The sequence below is a fragment of the Hyperoodon ampullatus genome (genome assembly GCF_949752795.1).
Source record: "Hyperoodon ampullatus genome assembly, chromosome: 6".
Taxonomy (NCBI): Eukaryota; Metazoa; Chordata; class Mammalia; order Artiodactyla; family Ziphiidae; genus Hyperoodon; species Hyperoodon ampullatus.
The window spans coordinates 125,321,065-125,326,610 of record NC_136919.1 but is presented as its reverse complement, the minus strand read 5'-3'; positions in this window follow the sequence as shown (position 1 = coordinate 125,326,610).

Sequence of the window (5,546 nt, the reverse complement as noted above, 5' to 3'; positions counted from 1 at the left end):
CTAAATAGACATTTCTCCAAAGAAGATATACAGATTGCCAACAAACACATGAAAGAATGCTCAACATCATTAATCATTAGAGAAATGCAAATCAAAACTACAATGAGATATCATCTCACACCGGTCAGAATGGCCATCATCCTAAAATCTACAAACAATAAATGCTGGAGAGGGTGTGGAGAAAAGGGAACCCTCTTGCACTGTTGGTGGGAATGTAAATTGATACAGCCACTATGGAGAACAGTATGGAGGTTCCTTAAAAAACTAAAAATATAACTACCATAGGACCCAGCAATCCCACTACTGTGCATATACCCTGAGAAAATAATAATTCAAAAAGAGTCATGTACCAAAATGTTCATTGCAGCTCTATTTACAATAGCCAGGACATGGAAGCAACCTACGTGTCCATCAACAGATGAATGGATAAAGAAGATATGGCACATGTATACAATGGAATATTACTTAGCCATAAAAAGGAATGAAAGTGAGTTATTTGTGGTGAGGTGGATGGACCTAGAGACTGTCATACAGAGTGAAGTAAGTCAGAAAGAGAAAAACAAATACCGTATGCTAACACATATATATGGAATCTAAAAAAAGAAAAAAAAAAAGGTCAGAATAACCTAGGGGCAAGATGGGAATAAAAATGCAGATGTACTAGAGAATGGACTTGAGGATATGGGGAGGGGGAAGGGTAAGCTGTGACAAAATGCGAGAGTGGCATGGACATATATACACGACCAAACATAAAATAGATAGCTAGTGGGAAGCAGCTGCATAGCACAGGGAGATCAGCTTGGTTCCTTGTGACCACCTAGAGGGGTGGGATAGGGAGGGTAAGAGGGAGGGAGACACAAGAGGGAAGAGATATGGGGACATATGTATATGTATAACTGATTCACTTTTTTATAAAGCAGAAACGAATACACCATTGTAAAGCAATTATACTCTAATAAAGATGTTTAAAAAAAGTGCTTCATCTTCAAGAAGATTCATAGGAAGGACTTTTTGACAAACACAGATCTAGGGTATATTTCAGATTATACCACTGAACTGGGTAAGAAATTTAAAATCCTAATGGAAGACCTGATGGTTTCATAAAAAGTAAAAGGATTGGTTACTGAGTAAACTGTTGTATATGGTTATGTTTATGGGTTTTGTCTGGAATATTACTGATTTTGATCTGTGTTCTCCAGATGTAGGGAAGCCCTTCCCCTCAAGTTACTCTTGACTTATAGCAGTTTGGTTAATTATACTTCTTTGAGTCTGGCTATCTAGGAGCAAGTCTCCCTCAGAGTGCAAGATCCAGACTGGTTTTCAGTCTTACTTTCCTGAATCCCTTATACAAGATCTTTCTTTTACAAGACTTGGATCCAGGACTTGGAACTGGGGAATATTTCCAACTTGGTATCCATTCCCCAAATCAAGGTAGGACTACACCCCATTTCAGCAGGAATTAGCTAGAGCAGTCATCGTCCGATTCCCTGAAAGACTTGGGGAAGGATGAAACAGGATTGAAAGTGGAGACCAAGTCCCCCCAAAACCGAGTTCCTCTGCCGAGTTTATGATTAGCCACTCTGTCCAAAACATACCCTCGTGTTCTCCTCAAGACTAAGGAGTATCAAAGAAAACGGGGGAATTGTAATAGAGCACAGCACCGTGCAGCCCTTGGCGTAGCCATTGCTGTTATCACCCACCCCCCCACCCTGTTATCAGGCAGTGGTTACCGGGAGACCACAGACACCATGGTTAGAGCTGTGTCAGTGGTCCCACTCAGCCATTGGTCGGCACCACAGTGGGCCCCTCCCTCAAGTGGTCCTCAGCCAGTGGTCCTCAGGCGAGAGTGAGGTAAGAGGCGGATCTTGGCCTTCTCCCCTGGGCCCTCCAGCTCACCCGGCCTTGGGCCTGATGGGTGAGCTGGGGGGCCCAGGGAACAGACTGGGGGTGTGTCCTACAGGGCTCCAGAGCCCTCACCAAGGCCACCCACTGGCCCGGCCCAGGCCGTGAGGCTACGGTGACCGTCTCCCCCATCCCCGCCACTGTGACCTAATGGCAGCGGCAGTTTGGATCGAACACAGTCTGCAGGACCTGACTTTGCCATCTGGGTGGCCTGAGGAGCCTGAGGGCCAGTTGGGTCCTGGGCGCCTGGCTCCCTCAGTGATGACAGCTGGGCAGGGTCCGGGGACCCGGTCCTGAGGGCGCCGCCAACTGAGATCTGCTTCTTCAGCAGAGCCTGGGCACTGGCTGGAGGACCCAGACCTGGTGCTGGACGCACCCCTGTCCCCAGCCCGCCGCAGGGACCCCTTCCTCTTAGCCAGGGCCTGTACCTCGGAGGGGAAAGTCGAGCCTTGGGATCTTGCCCTTTCTTATCAGAACAGAGATAGCATTTGTTTAGGGGGAGGTTTACAGGAACGTTGTGACCATGACCCAACCTCAACAACAATGGATCTGACACCAAGAAGTCTGCAACAACTAACTACGCCCCTCCCTCACCTTTCCTGTAAAGGAACTTTGCTGAAAGCTTTCAGGGACATAAGGGTTTTTAAAGCTTGAGCCATCCGTCTCCTTGCGGTGCCCTACAGAACCTTTGTCTGCTCCAAACTCCAACGTTTTGGTATTGTTTGGCCTCACTGTACATCGGGCAGTGAGGTAACAGTTTGTGTACACTTTTATACCCTGACTTTTCATCCCATGTAATCATTTTACCATACTGGTGTTTAGTGGTGGCCTAACACTTAGTTAAGTGGATGAACCATAATTGACGTAACACCTTCCTGTCGTGAGACCTCTAGTCACCAAACCTCTACTCCCACCCCCAGCTTTTGGCTGTTTTAAATTACAATTACTCTCTTTGTAGTTTTTAGTGTCTTGCATATTTCGGGTAACTCTTTACCTGTCCAGAAGTGGGATTCCTGGCGGGCAGGAGAGGGTAAAGGCAGCAGCTCTGGGTCCCTGGGACCGTGCACGTACCCAGGAACGGGCTGCTTCCATGTCTGCCCTTGGCTGGCTCCTGGGGACTGAGCTCTCGGGGTACACGGGCTGGAGGAGTGTTCTGCATGCCTGGGGGCTGATCCCTGCTGTCATGGTTTCTGCAGGTGGTTTATGCTGACACTGTCTTTATGCTGAACACCTGCTCTCCCTCTGTGGCAGGTGGGGCAGTCTTGCAGCCACGGCATCACCCATCATTGCTGAAGGAATTAAGTGAGTCCCGTGGCACTGCTGGGAGAGGACTCTCGGAAGCTTGTGTCTGGTTTCCCCTAGACTTTGCCCACGTGACTTTCCCTTTGAGATTTTGCTCTATCTTTCTGCTATAATAACCTGTAACTGTGAATAGAACAACATCTGGTCCTCTGAGTCCTTCCAGTGACCCATGAAGCCCAAGGGTGGTCTTAGAGACCTCGACACACCTGGCCTGGTGGGCATTCAGTTGCAGATAATGGAAACTACTCTGACTAGTTTAAGCAAAAAACATTTTTATCATGTATTCCGTGGTTTCCAAATGGTTGGCATGACTTAAAATGTGGATGGAGCATTTCCCACAGGGCTGGGGACAATTTCTAGCCCTGCATTTCCCTATTTCTGACAGAAGAAGCAGACCCACCCAGCCGGGCAGCGGCCTGCTGTGAGGTCCTGCTGCCTTAGCTGTGCCGGGAGATGGGAACCCCATATCCTGCCCGCTTGCCTCCTGACTCAGTTCTGAACACAGGCGTCTGGGGGACAGGGCTCACACCTGAGGCTGTGTCTGCAAGGCCATCTGGAAATGTGGCATGTCACCTTCCAGAGCTCAAAGACACAGGAAGGAGCTCAGATCCTGAGCCAAGCCACAGTATCTGATATGCTGTGTCAAAGACTATAAACCTGTTAGTGTTTCTGGATCCTGCCAGACAGCTTTCCCAGCTTGGAAAGACGCACAAGGGCAAAGCCACCAGGCGAGACTCCTGTTTGTGGTGCTTTAACGTTTGAGACGCAGGAAACCTCTGGAAATGAAAGTGAACCCTGAGTGATAAGGGGCAGCCTGCCCATCTCCTGTGCGTCCTGTCTCTGCCTTTCTATTTTCCTATGAAGAAGCAGATTCCCATAGACTGTCGTTAGATTGCGTGTTTCCCGGCTTGAAAGGGGGCTGTACATCAACTCCCCTATGTCGGGGACTTAACAAGAAAAACGAGGCCCTCCTGTATATAGCCCGGGCTGAGCACTTTGGCTCTTGTTGGGAACCACTGAATAAAATGCAGGAAGGCCGGTTTTACTTTTACGAATTAATTTGCACTTTCCTCTCTCTTGTCCCACCTCACAGGCATGTCAGATCCCCCATCTCAGCTGTCCTCTGCTGCCTGCGTGTCTCCAGTCTCCCAGAGAACCACCACCGCTTGTCCTAGAAAGGGGATCCAGGCTTGGAGCCAGCCGATTGGATTTGAGCTTTAAGGTAAGATTTTTGTTCAAGAACTTTAGCTGCCAGAGGTATAACATGTCATTCAGATGCTGGGAAAATAATAACCATGATGCAGATGTTTATATACACAAGGATGGTGGGAATGATAAAGAGGTAAACTTCCTAATTCCTCAAAGGACCACATAACTTTACAAGGACTGGGTCTTGGAATGCTGGTAAACTGTTCTACAGCAATAGAAAATGGATACAGGGTATTTATGATACTGTCCTAATGAGATCCCATTCTTGTACATATTACATGTACATGCATAGAAAACATCTAAAAGGATGGATATAAATGTTGGGGGTGAGATACCCAGTGGCTTTTACTTTATTCCTTATAGTTACTGGGTTGTTTGAAAAAAAAATTAAGTGAGCATATATTTAGTAATCAGATGGGAAAAATAAAGACCTTAAAAGTGAGAAAGAAAAGCATTAAAAAGTATATCCTAAGTACCTAAAAGGAGTCTAGTAGATTGAAATTATGTAACTGATAAGAATGCATTTTTGAAAGTGGTGTAGTTTCATAAAAATACAATGTAGTACATTTTTCTCAGTCCTTAATCTCTCCTCCTTACTTAGAATTAATAGGCGCACCTTTATGTATGTTTAGATTCAGAATTTTATTTTAAATGGATTTCTATGCCATAACATAATATCTGTGATACTCTTACTAAAAATTATGTATAACAGTCAAATTCTAACAATTTTTACAACAAGCTCTCATTACATTTTCTTCAAAATAGGAAAAGTTCACATTATATACCATTTTGAACATGATTGTTTGCTTACAAATAATTTACTATAAAAATGTTATTTTCAAAGAAAATTTATGGGAAATGATAAAGCAACTACAAAAATCTTTACAATAAAATCCAGGGTAAAAATACTTTTTGGGGTTGAAAATTTATCAACATGTATAGGTGGATTATAAATATATTTTGGCAATCTGATGGGTTCAAGAGCACTTTAAAAGTTGTCTAGTTAAATTACTACAGATATGACGTGTTTGGTGAAACTCAACCTGTAAGTTTAACACCAACAATCATTTCTTCCTGCTAAAACATAAAAATAATTTATCTGAAAACCGAGTGCTATGAAGAGTTCGATTTCT